The sequence below is a fragment of the Danaus plexippus genome, chromosome 12, assembly GCF_018135715.1.
Source record: "Danaus plexippus chromosome 12, MEX_DaPlex, whole genome shotgun sequence".
Classification (NCBI taxonomy): Eukaryota; Metazoa; Arthropoda; class Insecta; order Lepidoptera; family Nymphalidae; genus Danaus; species Danaus plexippus.
In genome coordinates, this window is record NC_083545.1 from 1,914,639 (window position 1) to 1,936,326 (window position 21,688).

The 21,688-nt window shown below is 29.9% G+C and overlaps 1 protein-coding gene across 2 annotated transcripts in view; it reads left to right on the forward strand.

Annotated features, from left to right (window-relative positions):
• LOC116772314 (protein N-terminal asparagine amidohydrolase) overlaps window positions 1–21,688 on the forward strand; it is a 51,692-nt gene that overhangs the window by 21,077 nt on the left and 8,927 nt on the right. The window contains exons 1-2 of one of the 2 annotated variants that reach the window (XM_032664450.2): window positions 4,139–4,297; window positions 12,683–12,734. The gene's annotated coding sequence lies outside the window, so the exon portion shown is untranslated. Of the gene's footprint in view, window positions 1–4,138; window positions 4,298–12,682; window positions 12,735–21,688 lie in introns of those variants that run through there. The other variant, XM_032664451.2, reaches the window with a different exon arrangement.

Sequence of the window (21,688 nt, forward strand, 5' to 3'; positions counted from 1 at the left end):
ATTCCGTCATACCTTTCACCGTTGTAAGATATTGTCCGTGGAGTCGCGATCCTTACGCCTCATTACCATATAGTGTACCCGTGACAGGCTCGCAATTAACTAACTGTTTATTGTTGTTGAATTATAAACGACGTCGCTTGATATCACTCCCGTGTGGCGAATGGAAAGCCAACTCCAGATTGTGTCTGGCTTGGATTTATTGTTCTGTATTGTTAGGCGCTGGCTGGTAAGTCGGCTGGATGTATGTTTTATTGTTTATCTGCTGGAATGGTTTAATGCAAATGTTATGGCCGCTAATGATCGCACCGTTTATACGTGAACAGCTTTCGACTGGTAAAGGTTATATGGTGCTTGTTAAATAGATGGCTTAGTCAGTATTGTCTCAACATAATATATATATCAAGAATACAGTGTACTTATCCACCAGTCAATAAATTACGTCCATTGAAAAATAAATTTTCAAAGTTTCATACGTTTGAAGTATGACATCAAATTTATTTTTCTGCATATAAATATAAGACTTCCTTTATTTTTACATAGATGATATTTAAATAACGGATAGAAACATTCAACCTTTCACGATGTTTACACAGAACCTTTCATACGTACTGAATAAGCATCGGCATATAAATAATGGGAAATGTCATTTGATAAACACGTACCGTTTGCCATTTATAACGTAATGCATGTAAATCCAATTAAAGTTTACACAAAATGACACAAATACATACATTATGTACGCCCATAGTTAGTTGTGACATAACAAAATGACACAAACAAATACATTATATACATACCTCGACGGTTGTGACATATCTCTGAGATGAACAATTCTAATGATTTATAATCGTTCGTTTCAATCATTATATTCATTAATTGATATTAAATCAAGCTCGAATATTTGATGATCATGGCGGCTGGTGTACAAGTCGTGAACAAAGTTCAACTGGAATGCTTCTCTTGATGTAACTGTTCTTTTTTATTATGCTACGCTTTTATTGACACTGATTTTTTTTATGCCAATGTCAACGTTTATATTTAGATTTGCTATTAAGAAAAATTACCTGTAGTCAAAATATTATATTCAGAGAGACATAAGGAAAGAAAATAGTAACAAGCGTGTTCTCATTTCAGTAACTAACTTTCCCCGTCACTTCACAATAGACATCATTATGAAGGTACGAGTGGAACTTAAATAATTGATAATTATAAATTTAAAATTATAATTACTTTCACTTTCACATCTAATAGTAGTAAATGTTAGGATTGATATAATATCCGATACACAACTTGAGTGGTGGACTGTACCACATAAATCTATAGTGACCGCTTAATTAACTAACAACGAACATAAATATTACACGACTCAAGCGCTCTAAGCGAAAAATTGTGCGCTGTGATAAATAGCGTTCCCGTCCACAATCATATCGACGTATGATAATGAAAACGATTTATATTGCTTCGACTTTAGAGCATTAATTATATAGAATAATGTGAGTACAGACTTTTTTGTTGTTGCTGATGATTAATACTATCTACTTATAAATGCGAAAGTATGTTGTTATGGATGTATGTGTGTGTTAGTGTGAAAATCTGTTAACCGACTCATGTACATATATTATTAACAAAGTCATTTATTGAGTTTTTATTTATATATAATAAAAAGCGGACGTAATCGTTCAGCGGGCAAAGCTGCGGTGTGATGTTAGTATTCTCCGTATATAAAATCTTCTCCGAAGCTAAAATTCATTTCTGTTCGAACCAGGGTTAATATTAATGAGATTTAAAAGATATTAGAAATATGTGCATTGTTTCACTAAACAAAGCTTTCGCGTATTTTCTGACGTGAACGTAGCCTGCAAAAATTTCAAATAAAATATATATACGACATATTTTTTATTTTAATAGGTTCCGTATGAAAAGTTTATCTTTTTATTGTCATAGTCTGTTTACAATTTGAGTTTTAATAGGTCGGTTTGATTTTGGATATAATTTAATGATTATATTACATTAACCTATTAAATGTGTAATTTTAAAGCTGTTTTGTATTACAATATAATATTAGTTTTATTATGAATAAATATTACCGAATCAAACATGACAGATCATGTATAACATACCTAAGAGATAAGTTTTAAAGGTTTTTCCTTGTAATTATAAGAATAATTATGAATTATTCATTTAGATGTAGAATTAACTCGTAGATTAACTATTTAAGCGCTTACAAGTAAGGGATATATCGATAAATAATGTTATAATTGATGCTACATTCTATTATCCTATGCTTACCATAAGTTTCCACCGTAACACTAAATACGAAGCATTTGTAGTTTTGTATTCGTACACTCACACATTGAATGGGAAACGGGAAGTGCTTCGTATTTGGTGTCACGATACAAACTTGTAACCATAGTGATTGTGTTTATGATAAATGTATTTATTTATTACAATAAATATATGACTTTGTTATCAATAATGATTTAATTTGTAGTCATAGAAGGCACATAGTTAATTTTTTAAGCACTTCATACTGAATTTTATAAAATCAAAGACCAAGACTTAATCAGATAATAATAATGCTTCTTGCAAACTTTACGGAATATTTCGTAGATTAATTGTCATTAAACGTATATGTTTTCTTTCAAAGTATTCAAGTCTGAAAGCACATCTAATAATAAGGAAGGTATTGAGGTTAGTTTCTTATCTCGTATAATTTTTTGTTACATATAATTTACTTTTATAAACCAGTCAAGACAGCGATAAGTTTTAAGTGTTCCCATCCTGTGTCAGATAACAGTTGAGAGATGATCACTAAGCGATATTAGTCTGTCAAAAAATTGATAATTTTATCAAATGTGCCATCTGCGAGTGAATAGATTTTTAATTATTCATTCTAATGAGAATTTCTTTTATGAGTCATAAAAATATACATATTAATAAAAATATATTTATAGATAGAGAAAGAAACTTATTATATATATACATACATATATATTTTTATTAATGTACTTAAAAAAAGGCCTACAACGGCCCTTTTTTTTCCTCCTGTTAGTGTCGTGTGTCGTTTTAACAAAACAATTAATATTATTATTTTAAAATTAATAGAAGTATGTATTTTAAAACAGATCCATGTTTCACGTTACTCATGTAATATAAGAGTTGTTAAGGCATATTTGAATTACATATTAAGTATTTTTTTAGTATTTAATTTCTCCTACTCACAAATGTACATGACCTGGATGAAAACGTCTACAGGAATACGTTCTATAGTCAAAATTTAATAACGAATCTCTGTCCTAAAGTGTTACTATAAATCTAAACTATAATTTGTTAATAACAGGCGACTTCGTCAATGTTGTTTTTATATTAACGAAGTTTATAAAAATAATCGTCTCTTCAATTTTGCCATCGCGTGAAATGAAAATCATTAGTTATCTAGTCGCTATTTAAAAATTAAATTTTTAATATAATGAAGATATCGCGTTATTTTTTTTTTAATAAAGGCTAAGTGATTAAGAATTACGCTGAGAAAAATTAATAATATTATTTATATACATCAATTAAGTATTATAAATATTTTCTGCTTCCCATACGTTCTTTCCACAACTTATTGCAGCTACAACAAAAACTATTTTTACTAGCTCAAGTATCGCCTAGGTTTATTAAAATTTATTCCGATGTCTAAAAAATACATTTAACTTTCATATCAATACTTCAAGTAGCTTCTTTGTGAAAGATTAGCAATGATATCTTGTAATATTAGTGGTTTAAATCAAAATATACAATTGACCTAAAGATCTAGCACCAGCCAAGATATGACAGAATAAAATTATATGAGCAGTTGTGTCCAACGAATCAGGGAGCTCTGTATTCTGTAAATTCCATATGATCACGGTTCCGTATGACCACGATGCCATATGATGATGGATCCATTTGGTCACGGTTTGTTTCCGATATCCGTCAACGCGTCCAATATTAACGTATCAACGTCCGGAGCACCGTCCGCGCGTGACAATAAGGCGTGTACGATTGTTAACTCACGCATACATCATAGTTACTGATACACCTGCGACGCTCCGCCCAGCTGGACCCCTCGCCGCTCACCCCCCTGCCCTCACCGCAGAGACCCCCACAGGCCCTGTCACAGAACGATCCACTGCCATCATCATGAGACATTCTAAGTCCAGACGTCTTTCCGAACGGTCGCCTCTAAAGCTCTAATATAAGGTGCTTGAACTTGTGCTGTGCTTATTATTAGGTGTTTTCTAGCGTGTGCGTTCGCTCCTACCAAACGAATGTAAGTATATATTGTTAACGATATATTCAGTAGTTGTTTTTGTAACTTAACGTAACTTTTTAATATTCTTTGATGTATCGGTCCGTGTGAAGAAATGGTATAATATTGTTAAGAATTCGTTTTGTCAGTGACTCCAATTTGTCATTTCCATGAGTCGTGTCACCTGTTGCTCAAAGGGAGGAGCTTAAAGAAATTCTAACGCAGGCGCAAAAACTTTCTTTGATTAGCAAATGAGGGAATGAGATCTCATTGTGATACAAGAACTATGAAACATTATATGATGTATAGGTATTGAAAAATTCTAGTACAGATAGTGTTCATTAAAGATTCCGTATGATTCATTGCAATTAGAGAGGTCGACAGCCGAATTTACAATATTATTTATCACCTATGTGTTAAGTTATAAAACTATTGTCATTTAGAATAGATATAAGCTAATTGTAAAATCTACTCCCCTATTTAAAATACATACAAGTATATTTTTATATTAAAAAGTATTTCACACTTATACTTTCGGAGCCCAAACTTTTTCGTTTCTATAATAAAATGATATACTATGGTTTTCTATACCTTTCCATATTTTATTTTACACTCGACGAAGCCCTATCCCGAAACCATGTAGGTACCAACATAAAATTCAATACAAAACTATAATATGAACGAAGGTTGAACAATCAATAAAAAAAAAAAAGATAATTTATGTAAATACATACATAATAAAATGTATGAATGTTGCTATCTGCAAATTAAGTTATTTAATTGTTTAAAAACTTACTGTTTTGTTATATAAATACGATTGTTTTATAATTGTAAGTTTTGTTTATATAATGATATCTGTCCAATAAATTAGTGTGAAGCAACAGTTGTAAAGAATTTGATAACGTGTGTGATAGCGGCCCGTCCGCACTGATTTCGTATCGAAATGTTCATAAATTATATGAAGACGGATAAAAAATATATATTTTAATGTTTATAACCAATAAAATTATTTAAAAAAAAAATCCTTCCGTGTGCAACATACCTAAGTTGAATAAAATATATAATATTATATGTTTACGGTTGAAATATAGCAAATATATGTCGTCCGTGCCCCGTTGCGATGTCCTAAAAGATATCCGTGTAAACTGTTACGCTACAGTACAAGAATACAATATTGTTTATTAACAGCTGGTTTCACTGACAAAACAATCGCAGAGATAGTATATTTATCATATATTGCGTACTGCCTTTGAATAATATACGTGAAGATCTTTGCGTATTTAAATTTATGTATTCTAGCAATATAAGTCATAATATTTTCATGGTCTCCATAAAACAATATATGGTATAAAATTTTACAATTGTTCGCGTATAATAAAAAGTTTGTCGTACTTAAATTTTATACGCCGTAAGCTTGTGTCGTCGGATGTAAGAAATCGAAAATCGTGCGAAAACAAATAAGATTGAGAGATCGAGATCATTTTAAACATGAAGTGAATAAGGGCTTGCTGTGTGCATGTCTCCTAGTCTTTAACCCTAAGCTAATAGCCCGGACGTGACTATATATGTTAAATCTTAAACGTTTATCTTAGATACCATAAAATTAACGGTCCGAACGTATTTTCCATAGACAGAAATTTCTTTTTTTTTTCTCCTTAGGTGATAGCTGACTCGAATACCAACATGTATTTACAAAGATTCGAAATAAAATTTTATAATAATATTTTATTATTTCGTAAAGAATTAAAAACTTGTTTAGTTTTAAATTTAAAACTAAATGTTAATTACAGCTGATGAATTCGATTAAAAAAAAATAATTATAGATGCCAAATCGATTTTAGTATCGATATTTTAATAAGAAAATAATTACTTACATCAATTTTTAAATGCGGATAAATTAGGGTTATATAAATCGATTAAATCTGTTGAAGCATGTTCCCGTTTAATTGTTCCACGTCCAGGAGGATGTCATCAATTACATTTAATATATAATGTAATTTGCACGCGTGTGCTTGTTTGTGATGACTAACATCCGCTACATCTGCCTTCAGTTCGATGTCGTCTTATGTCACTATCTTTATGCATCAATTTCTTTGACTTTATTGTTGTTTTATTGATAGGTAATGATAAAATAAATTTTTCAATACAATGTAACGTTATTGGTACATTACGTGGTACATGTTTGTTCATTATATAACTATATGTAGAAATTTATATTTATATATATTTTTATTTGATCTTATCACTCTTTTTATTTTATAGTCAGTCGTCAATTTATCTGCCGGTTCTATCCGAGTATAACTATTCGGATGCAATATATTTTATGATTGAATTAGACAACCCGAATGTAAACAAACAATCATATCATAAATGACTATAAAAAATATATCCGAGCATCACCGGCTCTACAATTAAGTATGAAGAGTCATCGACACGAACTCGGAACCAGTATCACTGGAAACTATGAATAAAAAATACAACCGTCATTTAAAAATATATAATTTGATAACATTTTAAATAAATGACAATCGTTTCTGTCGCTTCATACTGAGGGTTTTATGTAGTTTAAACATCAAACAAATATAAAAACTTGGTATATCACGTCCAATGTGAACGCGCCGTTATAATTACTTATATCGGCTTCGTATTATGTAAAAGTAATCGCGCGTTATCTCCCAGTCTATTTCGGACGGTCGTTTACTGTCGAATTATTTAAATATAATATTATGTTTCATAGAAATCAATGTTTATGTAAAGATAAGTAATGGGAATAAACACTGAATTATTACTGAATCTTTTGTCACGTGATTGATTTCGTTTGTGATTTACGCCCGTATGTTGTAACTCATTGAATGCAATAAAGATATATCGCTTCGTAATAATATTATATAGTTGTCGTTAGGGTTGAGGAAAACAGTTGTGAGAAATATACATATGCTGCTAATAGATAAATTATATATCAGAAACAACTATTAATTATTTATAATATTTTCGACGTCTTTAATTTCTCATGTCCAATTCAAATGTTAGTATCCTGACCAAAATTTTTAATAACTACCTATGTATATACATAATTAATAACAAACTTAGTATGTATGAATTTAAATTGTAATTACAATAAATCAGCCACAGAACATTGGTACGTGTTATTAAACGAGATCTCTTTGTATTTCATATTCGACACCAGATTGATGTGTGAGTGGACCTTACTGGCGGGTTTAGGATTTATTGGAAACGATGTAACGGTTAAATCAGCTCGGAAGATTTCTGTGATATATTATACTAGTTTCTGCCCGTGTCTTTGTCCGAACTTCGTAATGAGGGACAGAGAGAAATGTATGAAATGTGTTTAAACAATAGTTATCGGATTTAAAATCCGTGTCACGTGACAATGTCAACAATAAAACTGATATACCTTATTCTAACTGTAATTATACGGAATTAAGTGATAAATAATTTTTCGTGAAAGAGCAACAAATATCAACATGCATCTACACAAACTTTCGCATTTATAATCTGAGTAGGCAGTTTGGTATCATTGAAGTGTTTTAACCGACCATACAATAGTTAGTTCTGTATAAGATTATTTTTTTATAACAAAAGTTTGGCTGTTAATGAACCAATTGTGATATTTCTTCGCTACCAACCAAACGCGTTGATCTTGAAATACAAATTCTGATGGTCGAGATAATTTTTAACGACCGTCGAGATAACGTTATTACCTTACAAAGTTATTTATCAGTTATAAATCTCACCGGGTTTGGCTTGGCTCGGGTTCAATACAGTTTGGATCTTTTGAAATATATTATATGATAAATTAGATTTCACCCGAACAATCCGCGTTGAAACATTAGTATTATAAAACTTAATACATAAGCGCATACATAAAAATTGTACGATAGAAATTATATGACATATTTCCTATAACATCTTATAATTCCATTCTTCTATATGAAAATCTTGAGTGACATCATGCGATTAAAATTGTTTTGTACGCAATAAATAATATACATTAATACAAGTAACGGAAATTAATTTATGTCAAACATGTATGAATAATTTAAATCAATAACCAGCTAATGCGCTTTCTATTAATTTAACTTCATATGCGAGATGCAACTAAGTTGTAATCGAGTGAAATAATGTCGGAATAGATAAATGTTGTAAGGAAAAAGCAATATTTAAACGACAAAAGGGAGACGCTTAGGACGTAACGTAACATTAACATGGACAATACTTAATGTATTCACTATATTAATACGTATTTGTCATCTACATATGAAAGTATATGAATCAAGCGATATTATGCTTTAAATATAAAGGAATATAATTGTTTTTTACTTGTTCGTATCTATTGTTTACTTCATGGTGATACATCGCGATGAATGTGTACTAACTAGAGGTGGCGTTATTTATGACGGCGAGTGCTTTTGAACCGGACTTGTCAATCACTGATATACACAGGCCGTGTTTAAGAGTACTGACCATCTTGACCGTGGAACTGCGATACGATTATGATTCTTATATCAATGGATTAAGATCTCAGATTCTGTATATCATCACGCTGGCTGGGATCATCCATCATTTATAAGTCCGTCTGCGTAACGAGGCTTTATTCGAGAATAGAAAGATGCTCTCGCAAACGTTTTTACACCCTGCATTTATTGATGGATCACGAATTTGTATTAGCTTATCGGATCCGAATTATATCTTGATGAACTGTCCGACGTGTATCCAGACTGCCTCGAAGGCTGACTCGTCTTATCTGTCGCGTTAAGTATCCTGTAATGATTGGTAGTCGTATTTCTAAATGGACATTGTTATTTTAGTTTCTGAAAGCCATCAATGGGTTTTCTTTGCTATCAGATCGGCATAATTGAATGTGTAATCCCTCAGACTCCCCACGTCACGTTGGAGGAGGTCACCCTCTCGATTGTCAGATGCTATCAGTACATTGACGTTTCAATACAACATACATCACTCGGCGTTTCTTAGTATCCAGATATGTTAAAGAGATGCGCTGGAAATGGAAATAACTAGAAAACGGAATGTTGTATACGTTTATCAAATTTAAACTTTCTACAATATTTTTATAAAATGTCTCTATATTTTTTTTAAATGATATATTATCAACTGAATATTTAAAAAATTGTCGACTTATATTTTCTATTGTTATAAAAAGTAAAATGTACCTACTATTTTATACTTAGCATATTTCTAACACTACGTCTGTAGTATGCTATGAATCTATCTAGTGAAAGGTATGTGGGTACCGCTAAATTCTGTAAATATCTAGCAGTGGCGCCTAAATAGTTTTCCCATAAACGTACACTGAAATAAAATACTTACGTAAGGTTTAAATTATCTTAGAATTACTTCGTATTATTTTCAATCAGAAGCTCTATCAAGATTCATAAATTGATATATTTTTTTCCTTGTCTTTCATATTTTAATGGAAAAAGATAGACTATATCAAATACAATTTTGTATATCTTCTATGAGGCGTTCTAATATATAACTATAATAGCAATACCATAAATTCAGTATCGTAAGTTATGATGTAAATGCAAGTAATCTTAATGTTTTATAGCTGCATGGCTGGTTTGATTAATGTTTCCTCTCCGATAGTGAGAGACGTATGGACAATATTGTCTCATTTCCAGTGTTAATGACGTATTGACGGCTTTTATCTACAGATCTAACGTCTCAGCGGTGAGATGTTGCTATGTAAATATTGATTTTTTTTATATTTATCATAAATTCCATACATAAAATTGCCAGTATCGATTTTTATATAGCATACTGTAATATATAATGATTAGATTATTTTAATTTATTTTTTTTAAATAATGTCGTATAAGACTGAAAGTAGTGCGTGTTGGTAATGCGTTGTAATAAAAATATATACGTACATTTATATCAATACGTAAAAGAAATCTAAAATATTTTAGTAGGGAAAGTATCTTGTTGTTTGTCACAAAAATGTGTATATCATTTTAAATATATGGTAATGAAGCATAAATCTATCATAAACGCTGTTCTACCGAAACTTTTATTACATAGAGGCGGTATGCCTAACACGAGTTTGGACCGTCACACTACACACGAAGCGTTTGCCATCGCTGATTCAATAATATAGTTAAAAAAATATTGTGATAAGATTTGTGAGTGACAAATTGAAATTCTCCGTATGTTGCGTGACGCGCTATAACAGTTTAAATATTTCCAAATTATAAAATACCAATACTTTGGTACTATAATGTAGGACTTGCAACTAAATACCGGCAGTTTAACGTTTGTCATTAATTAATTATTTACGTATATAACCGATTATTAATGGATGATTAACCTTCAAACCGTCAGTGTTTAGTTAAATGAAAACTCGTACTAAGGGTAGTGACCTCGGCGACCTTATGGTATTGTTCTTACTATGTGCATTTTAAACTTCTTGACTTTCACCGGGTCATTATTTCTTATAGAAATGAATAAAAATCTTATTAAAAAAGTAAAAAAATATACAATAAGATTTTATTTATAAATATATATATATATATATATATATATATATGTATATATATATATATTTGGTGATATGTCAGACATTTTCTCCATATTATGTCAGTACTTTTATATACACTATAAATATGATTAAAATATTAATAATTAAGTCTTAAATTATTCATTTCTATCTTATGATATACATATTAAGATTCATTATCGTATATCTTGATGCGTCAGCTAGTTATGACACAGTACAATACAGTCGCTAACTTTTCCTTATTTTTTAGTCGCATTCTCCGAACTTAGATAGTTGTTATTTAATTTCGAACTCGATAATTTTTTGTGAACTTTTTTTTTTTACAAGAACTTTTTTTTTACAAGAATTTGAATATTTTTATTTACAAGATGTGATAAGGATTGAAGAACATTGACTTGTTCTCAAACAAAAATGCGTTAGGTTTTAATTTGAGATGAATGCTGAAACATTATTTCCTTTTAATATACCAGAAAATATTTTTTGGAGTATTACTTTTTATCAGCAGCCTTTATAACGTATATTTTTTTTAAGTTTTAACTATGAAAAAAAAACATTCGTTAGAATTAGTTATCGATATACCTATTTTGGGAATGTAAATTTGTTTTCAGTCTACTTTTTTTTATTAAATTGTTTCAAACTTATAATTATACATCATTTTAAATCAGAGTTAATTACAAAAAAAAAAACAATAGCAACTGGTCCCTCTGTACGAATGTAACTGTTACGATATATGCAAAAAAAAAAAAAAAATTCAAGAAGAAATAAATTCCTGACCTAATTACCGACTTAATAGACGTTGCGACATCTTTGAAGTTTTAGCTTTGAATTATGCTTGTGTCAATTTAATTATATTCTCATTGTGATGTAGCTAACAAATTTTATAAGAAATATTCAATATTAAGTACTTAATTATAAACGAAAGAATCAGTATGTGTGAGCGATACTAACATATCCTCTATTTATATATTAAAGCTAACTGTAATGATACAGGTTGATTATTTTACTACAGTATAATCGGGCTATCCAAATACCGGTATATTATTAGCCGCATAACATCCTGTGTATACGCTATATTAATTATATTTTGCACGGACATCAGACGCCGCGTTAATTATCGTGGCTGCGTACAGCGATGAAGATATCGCGTCAGCTTTACAGCACTCTATCCCCACCACAAATCGACTTCATCAAACTACATACCAAGAAATTCCAGTACTTCATTCAGGAACCTGGGTTGATACGATTATATTAAATTTATGTATGAAAATGGAAAACTCATTGCATTTAATTCGAAAATTATTTACGTCATTTTGCACTCGAACGGAAATAGTTATACGTATGTAATTAGACTTTAAAGCTTTGACATTGAGTTCGTTTTCGATTATGTATAATTGTAATTCGGTTCCAATAATAACATAAACCATGTAAATATTAAGGATGTATACATTTTATGGGTGATAAATTTAGATAGATAATTTTAATACATTCATATAAAGGTAATAGAAGATTTCATGGTCATTGACATAACTTATATTGATAAACAAACAAGAAACAATAATTTTGACCGAAATGTTTGTTTTAATGAGCTGTTTGAAGTTCTGTATTTCATAACTTCGTTCGTGTATAAAAATCGAAAGATTTTTGTTGTAATTACTATAAAACTTTGAAGTTTTTACTTCATTTATTAACAAAAATGAATCATATTCTGTTTAGATAAGAATTTTTTTTGTAACGATCGACTGTTGTTTTAATCGATTAAAGGATTTAACTGTCAAAATGACAGTATTTTTTTAATCGCTTTCCTAATATATAAGTCATGGTTTTAGTGATACTGCCTTCGAAATGTAAAATGGATTTCTATGTTTCAGAAACTATTCCTGATGTGAACGAAAGTCGGTCCAGCGCACACTTCATATAAATGTAAGTCAGAAATATATCGAGTATCCCTTAAACAATACGTTATTACGACACTAGTATGTTACTAGTTTCCTATTGCCTTTTATTTATGTGGGTTAGATGTATTTAAAATTCGTTTAGGCAACAACTTGAATGGCTGTATTAAATAAATTTTATATTTTATTAGCACTAACTCGTAGTTGTCCTGTGTTTATTGCTCAACGTTTATGAGTATTACGTTGTTGATATAATTCTCTGTGCATTCACATGCTAATAACTTACACAAACTACCAATTATAATAAATTTTAATTAATTCTAATACATAAGACTGGTTCTATTTTTTTATTTGTATTAAATTATTGTTTTTGTATCGTGATACTGATTTATGATATTGTTGTATGTGTTTTTAATATTGGTTAAGTTAACATTTATTTGATATTCTTTTATGGATTTTTTAAAATTATTTTCAAGCAAATAAAGATTCAGGAATTAGGATTCTTGCAAAATTATTTATAGTACATAAATTTTTAGAAATGTTATTATTCTGTTGTTTTAAATATGGCCTTCATCCGTGCAAAGACGTGCACAGTATATTCTGCCAAATATTGTCTATGCTTAAGTCATTTCGTATTTTGTTCTATCTGTGGTGTGTCTCACGTCCTCAGTGAGCTTTTCCACACAAATGTTATTATCATCTCCGTGCATTGGTGATGCAAGAACCGTTATTATACTTCATATTCGATGCCATTTATTTAATTTTTGCTCTTACAATAACAATACACTTATTTCATATAAATATAATGCCAGAATTATTCGAACATAACCATGTTTATAATGCCAAAGCCATTCAAAACTATGACTTAATGCCATACCTATGATTATAGGTTTCAAGATTGAATTACATTATTTGTTGCTTATAAATGGAGTCGCACCTTTTAAGTGACACTTACATATGACTTAATTTTCATATTTGCTTTATCCATCACCACATATATAGATATGGACACTTTAAAGATATAACTTTGAAAAAATATTTTAAAAATTTATTATATTAAAATTATGTTTAATATTTTTTTAATATGAGAAAGTTTGTATTTTTTTTTTAATTTACCAAATATGTTAGCAATATATTTAATACAAATCTTGATTAGACTAAATAAATTAATGAATCGTGTAATGTTTTTGTAATTTCATAAAAAAAATATTAAAAAAAATAAAAAAAAAACTCATCAGTCATTAGTTCATTTATTTAAGTACTGGTAATTTATTTTTTTTATTTCTTTCACATTTATGCCTTTGTATATCTGAAAGCATTTCCTGGTATGCTTGAAACGCAATTATAACTAAGTAATGAATGGTTGGTGAAGTGATTTGCGCTCGATGAAGGTGAAACAGCTTGTTATAAATAACTTAGCTGGTGATGTTACAGATGTTGATTAACTTAGTTTTCAATTTTAATACATCCTTAAATGTTTCTTTTTTATTCCATTCGAAAAAAATAAGTTAGGGTCCGTCAAGTAATTTATACAAATTTTAATTGTGTTTACTTTTTCAATCAATAGATTAGTTATTGAAGATCGGCGCACTACCATTATTAAATTTTATTTGCTTAAAATACATTATATACATACATATGTATGCCAATTTCTGATTTCGTTGTGTATTCGTGGGCTATTATGAATAGTATAAATAATTTTCGTTAATTCAGGCTGGATCAAGCGGACCTGCGTGTTAACACTAGTGTTATAATGAGACTGAATTGTTAAACGTTGATTCCGTGATTCTTAGCCGGCGATGGATGGGAATCGATTTAGCACGGCAACGCCCGTGACGACGAACGAGCGATTACAAGACTTGGATCACTGCCTTTAATGTGATGTACAAGAAAATTAGTCGTAAGATTGAGATCACTTAATACACACACAGTGCTCTGGATATACCAGTTTTAATTTTACTGAACTTTTCATATATAACAGCTTAATTTTAAATTAAATTAAACATTTTTTTTTTCTAAAAAATAATATAATCATCATCGCTCAAATTGTGTTTATAAAATAGAAAAACAAAACGAAGGCTCAATTAACCAACAATGCCCAGATTTAATACCAGATCGGTCTCGGAGCTTTCTAAACTAGATGCGACAAATTCAACAAGATACATCTTACTAAATGGCAACCAGTCGCCATAACATAGTGATCCCACGCGTGCGCAGGACACGTAGATAGATATTAGATAAAACATCAAGATATTTCAACTCTATTCATATAATGTTAAGGTTCAAAATAAAATAAAATTAAATACCGGTAGCGTATTATAACTTACGTGTTTGTTGCTTTACATCGCGAACCTCTTATCTCCAGCGGCTTCAGGGATAAAAATAACATGTCCTCTACATAATTGTAAAAACATATATAATATTTTTGAATTATTTATATTGTTATAAGTAATTTTAGTTTCGAATTAGTGATAAGACTAGGTTCATTTGAATACGATCTCACGGAATATAATTACAGGACAGAATGCAATGGAATTATTTGTAGTCACGATTGTTAATTTTAAATGTTCCGTATGTCCGTTATAGAACCACACGTCCGACACTGAAATTCTATTTGTGCGAATCAAATATACGTCAGCTAATGTAACGTACAGGCAGGGCTCGGATTTAATGGTTTTCACGAGGAATTGATTCGAGATAACCATACTAATGTTGTGCTCCTATAATAATTAAGATGATAGTTCTTAGAACTAAGAGTGTTCAGCTAACACTCGAATTACAACAAAAATGTGGTACGAAAGAATTGTTAAGAGATGCAAGTTTTGTTTCTGCAACAGCAGAAGTTTCGGTTTCCAGAAAATATTTGGATATTGAATTTGGTGATTTCCTCATTCAAATTAATTAATTATCATATATTAAATGAGTTAAAATTAAATCGAAATATTACTTCGACGAAAAAAGTTAACTTTCATTTTTCGTCACCTTGACCACACTCGTCGAAGTGATATTAATTCAAATGATCTTGTAGACGTCAGCTGAGAATGGCGCCTCATTATGAATATATCACAAAAACATGTTATAATGAACCCGCTAACGGAACAACGGAAGACAGATATATTATGTGTTTAATATTTTAATTATCGGATAAAACACACATGACACACATCATTCACATCTAGTCTGCCCGTGATCACGTCGGGATTATGTAGTTTTTAAAATAATAAAATCCACGTAATATATCCGAAATTATATTAGTTTCATCTAAATAAAACACACATTTATTCCCCGCAACAAATCATGACATTGCCGCGTTAATGATAGTTGTAATGATCATCAGTACAATACTATCGTTAGTAGATCGACACTAACAAGTGCCACTCGTTTCACCCATACAATAAAGTGTTACATTATGCAGATTCTACTTTCAAAGGATCTGGAGCTATGAGGCTATGTGCGAATACTTAACTGAGATTCTTGCACAGCCTCCAGCTTTTAGTATTATGCTTCTACCTATTTATGTAATTGAGACTATGTGCAAATTACTAGTGTCTTTCCATTTTTTCAGAAGGCAAAGGTTTTTACCATAATGTAAGGGTTAAAAAAAAGTTTTTATAGCGATTGTTTTTATTAAATGTGTATATATTGTCGGTTTATTACGTCTATGATGTTTATTTATTTATTATTTTTTAATTTTATAGTTGCAATCAAATGTTTTATTTTATGACTTTCTATTGTAGAGAAAGATTTACGATATATAAAGAAGATAATTTAAGCCCGCGTTAAATGGTCATTTCGCTTCTTACAAATTTTATTTTTCTATAATTTTCATTCAAACAAACCAAGGCTTATATTAATTTATTTTTATATTATTTTCATAAAATGTATATAAATCTCATTATTATTTAATTTTTATGATAAATTTTTAAGTCTAGATAATGTCTTTGAAATCTAAATCGTCATAAATTTTTCTTATTTAAATATTAAAACGTTAGTTTTGATTTGTGATTAGGATATTTTAATGTTCTCTCAATTTCACTATGATTTTTTTATATATGGATTTAATTAATTATTTCCATACGATATCCGTGAGAATGTATATATTTATGAGCAATAAATTATTTTTAATATAAATATCAACGATTATATTTTTTTGTTCTGTTTTTTTTTTAATTTATTTACGTAAAGCCGTGACTGTGACAACGGAGATGGGACGTGTTCATGATCTGATGTAGGGCTGTCTCTTAATAATAATAACAGAAATTATTAAATAAATATATATATTTAATTACTCATCTTCTACTTTAGTATATATTTTAAAAAGAATTGTCTTAGACTTGATTAGTTATTATATAGTGTGAACTAAATATCTTGTATTTGACAACCCTGCTTTCTTAGTTTATGGTGTATTATCATGGGATTCGTGAAAGAATTTATGTTAATTGTGAAACTAGAGGTTCTCAGTCCGCCAATGATTGACATGGAATATTTACAAATTTGTCATCGTATAAAGGCTCTTATTCAAAATTTGTCATTACTTTTGTATTTGTATTTTATTACCTTGAATAATACGGAAATTCCTTGAAATGTTTTCAACCGATTTCAATAACATTCACGCTACAAGATAAGAATCGGTTTTTGCGAACTATGAATAAATATTTATGATATGGAAATGATAATTTCTTATCACATATTTCGTCGGAATTTTATTGATTTATTGATGAAAGTAAATAAAAATTAATAACATGACAAATATTTATTTCTTTTATTCATAAAGTATGATGAACTTAGTATTTTTTTTTTCAAAATAAAAACCTATTTTTTTGCTTGTTAGTTTATTAGGCTGAGTAAGCATCTTCACTATACGTAGCGTTACCAGTTTTTAAACGGACAAAGCTTCATATGTAGTGGTGTGATGCGGAATTGGATTACGCATACAAGACGCAGGACATATGTCAGAAACGACAAATTTCCCATATCCCAAAACCATAGGGTTAGGTTTAATTTTCATTATACTTTTATTTTGGTTTTAAATATATTTTGAATCTTATAAGTTTTAATGGTAATAATAAAAAAATATCAATGGATTAATATTAATTAAGAAAAGTGATAGGTTTCCTCAAACACCGGTTTCAACAAATACTGTTAGCGTCTCCTAATAACATAAAATTATATATTATTGTACATGATTTTTCATATTTTTTTAATTATTTTATATAGAACTATTATCATGGCCATTTATTGCACGTAAACAATAATGTAATGCATAAAAAATTGGCTTAATGCCAAAAATGCATTCTCTTTGATCCAACTTAATACGTAGGCGTGAATCTAATATGAAGGCGAATAATTTATTATAATAATTATATTGAATACAATTTCAGGTAATTTGATAAATATATAAATGCCTATACATATATATTAACATTCTATGAATTCAATTACGCAGGATTTGTATTTATTAAGTTCCTTTATAAATTTATCTTAGTTTAGTTTTTTCTTAGCTATTGATACAATAAATACTGAGCTTACGTTAGTTGTTTTACGTTATTTGCCTCATTTTCACAACGGATTTGCATCTCTGGTCCATTAAGTGCCGACATTACTAGTCACATTAAAATCGTCTATTAAACTTATCTAGAAGCAATCTATTATCTGTTAGATACAAGATCGCAGCCTTCCCTTCTCAAGTATCCTGAGAATCTACAATTATCTATAATCTACAGTATTGATTATATTAGAAAATTAAAGATTTTAAATGAAATTTATATATTTTTAACTAATTCATATTTATGTTATTTTAATGTATATCATATTAGACATGTTTAAATGTTCGATATGTATTTATCATCTCCGTATTTATAAGACAAAAATTTTTCATTGTCCGTTGTAAAAAATATACATGGAATTGACACATTGTTTATTGATAAGTAGTATATGTATAGTGTTATTTTTAAATAAATTTTCTAGAAGAAGAAATTTGGCTATTATTTTTTCATATGGATGTTCGTGGGCAACGATATATTATCTATTCCATGAAATGATAAAAAAATAATCCGTTTTCGTACTAGTGACATACGGAACATATAGTTCTAAGCGAACAGCTTTTGTAGTTTATAATTTATACATCGTCGGAGATGTTTGAAGAATGTTATTGTTAACAATATATTATTCGTCTTAAAACTTTTATCGCTACCAAATCGTTTGTCGTAAATCCGCAGTCTCGGTCCATTGTTGCGATACACGGTACTTATATGGGAGCGGCCGAAATAAATCACGAGGGAGTACCATATCGGTGAAATCTTTGTCTATCGCTCCCATCGCTACATCTGAAGATATGGAGGTATTACGCTATTGAATTAGCATTACCTCTGTTCACAATATTGTACCAGTACAGCTCATGTTACATTTATAATGCCAGTATTATTTTAATTTCCGTACGGTCCCCATGAAGAGTATGGTCGGGGGAATCGTGCGAGATTCTGTGCAGCGATAAAGTTAGATACATAATATAATTTCTGGCTACGTCAGCCAGCATACCGTTTGAGTAACCTCATCCAAGAGTACCGTCCCCGTGTTTATTCTGACATGATAGAGTTCATTATTCTCACATTAACATCGCCTGTGATATTTTTTTGTCACAGGTTTATCAGCGACCTGAATGATCCTCGCATCAACGTCTATTAGACGTGAGTTGCTGTAAATAACTAACATAAAAAAAAACTTCCGTATTAATTTGTTACTTGATTAGTTTTGTACTGTTATTTTTCACGTCGACTGATCTTTCGGCCAACCGATTGTTTGATCAGTTCTGAATGACCGATAATAATTTATTAGTATCTGTGAGTGATGAATGTCGTTTATCGGAACCCTCGATATGAATGAATTAATAATAAAGCAATAAATGTGTAATTCAATCAGGTCGACCTGTTAAGATTGTCACTTGACCGGAGCCCGGAGGCCAGTGTATCGAAATCGTTGCTAATAGATGCTGTGCCCTAGTGATGTGATTGATATTGAATAATAATTGGTTCAATAGTCCGGTCCTCGTCACGATGGAGATGCTATCGAGAGAGCGTGCAGCATCCATCAGGGATGTACCATATCTCGTTCGGTATCGATAACCATTTATGCCCTTGTCTTACCGTTCGATTATATCGGCGAAATTTGTGATCGCCTCCGTCGTTTGTCTCTCGCCGCAAATGAGACGGCCAATAAGCTATCCGACGGCGCATAAAAGGCTCGTTTCAGCTGTACTTTTGCCTAGTCATTAATATGCCGTGGGAATATAAAATTATAGATTGTGATAACGATTCTCATAATGTCGCGTTGGACAATAACATTCATTCTTTCATTAACGAACACTATTTGTATTGAACTTTTTCCTTGTATAGAATATACTGCGGTATTACAGTTATAAGAACTAATTGAATTAGGAAAACGGGATGTTTGATAAATAATAAAGTCACAGCATCATATGTAATATAAGTAATGAACGGTATGAGTGCGTTTGAGACACTCAAGTTCAGCGTGGGTAATGCTTATACCACTTAATAGCATTAGCGTCATTGTCTTGCGGTCATTAATAAGTGGTCAGACAGTTCTATTGGCCGTTGTCCATAATGGGCCAGGTCTGTTCCGAGTCCTATGTCACGAATTCGTATCAGAATAACCCCCGGGCTATAAACGAATTGCCGGATGGAAAATACATTACACCCTTGACCCTTCTCATTGTTAATTTATAATTATTATTAATTTAATTGTATTAAACGTTATTCTCCATGAAATTTACTCTAAAATGATAGCAAGTGATGGATATTAAATATTTTGATTGTTTCTGTTGTAATGCTAATAAATTTTGGTTATGTACTTGTTATTGTTTTTATTTCATAAAAGTAACAACTCAAATAAATAATTTAAACTTATGTTTTTAAACTCAATTCTATATAATTTTAAAAACCCGCCAACGCATTACGTCACTTGGCGATTATGCTGGCACGCGCTAGGCAATGAACCTTGTGATCATACTGCAAGAATGATATACATAATTTCGGCAAAGTTGATCCTTTACACGGTTGGACACATATTAACCAAATAAAGCTATAATACCAACGCAAGGAAACTGTTTAGAAAGAAAAAAATCATATTGATATCAAATTTCATTAAAAATAGGGACTTTTTGTGTCTGGGGTCAAAAAAGACATACATATAATAGTTTGAAAAATTGTATAAAGAGAAATTAATTTCCTTGGACTATACATTAAATACAATGCAAGTGATCATTGATTGTCTATATATAGAATTAAGTAGAATTATTACCAATTTTTATTACTCGACTAATATTATCTTTTATCTTGATATATCTGTGATATGAAATGATGATTTATTTCATATAGAAACGAATTTAATCCTCATTACTGTGACTTAATTCAACTACGGACTTAGTAAGTCAAGTGTTCTGAGTCATTAAAATATTGAGGGTAGAAATAAGTAAAAAAATAGATTTTATATTATAGTGAACATTGGAAATAGGCTTTAAATTTTATTTCTACATAATAAACAAATGTTATTTTACAAATAAAAAAAAAACAAAAAAAAATATAACCACGGTCAACGCCTCACGACATTGTCTATTAAAAGGTAACAATATATAAATGATTTTATTGAATGTCAATCAAATACAAAATATTTGAGATATTTTGCTTGTTATGTTTTTTTTATTCAATTCATGACTTAATATTTCTCAAGATGTGACGGTTAAATGTACAGAATGTTAAATTCACTAATTCCAAATTCTATTCACCACCCGATTGTTTGATGGACAAAACATTACGTGTTTGAATCCTACTCGTCATGATAATTGATATGTATATATATTTTTAAACATAAATCTTACCAAAATATTAAGATCTAAATTGCTTTTATTTCAAAAACTTTATTAATCAATATGAATTTTACTTAAATAATGAAGATTTAAAACTATAT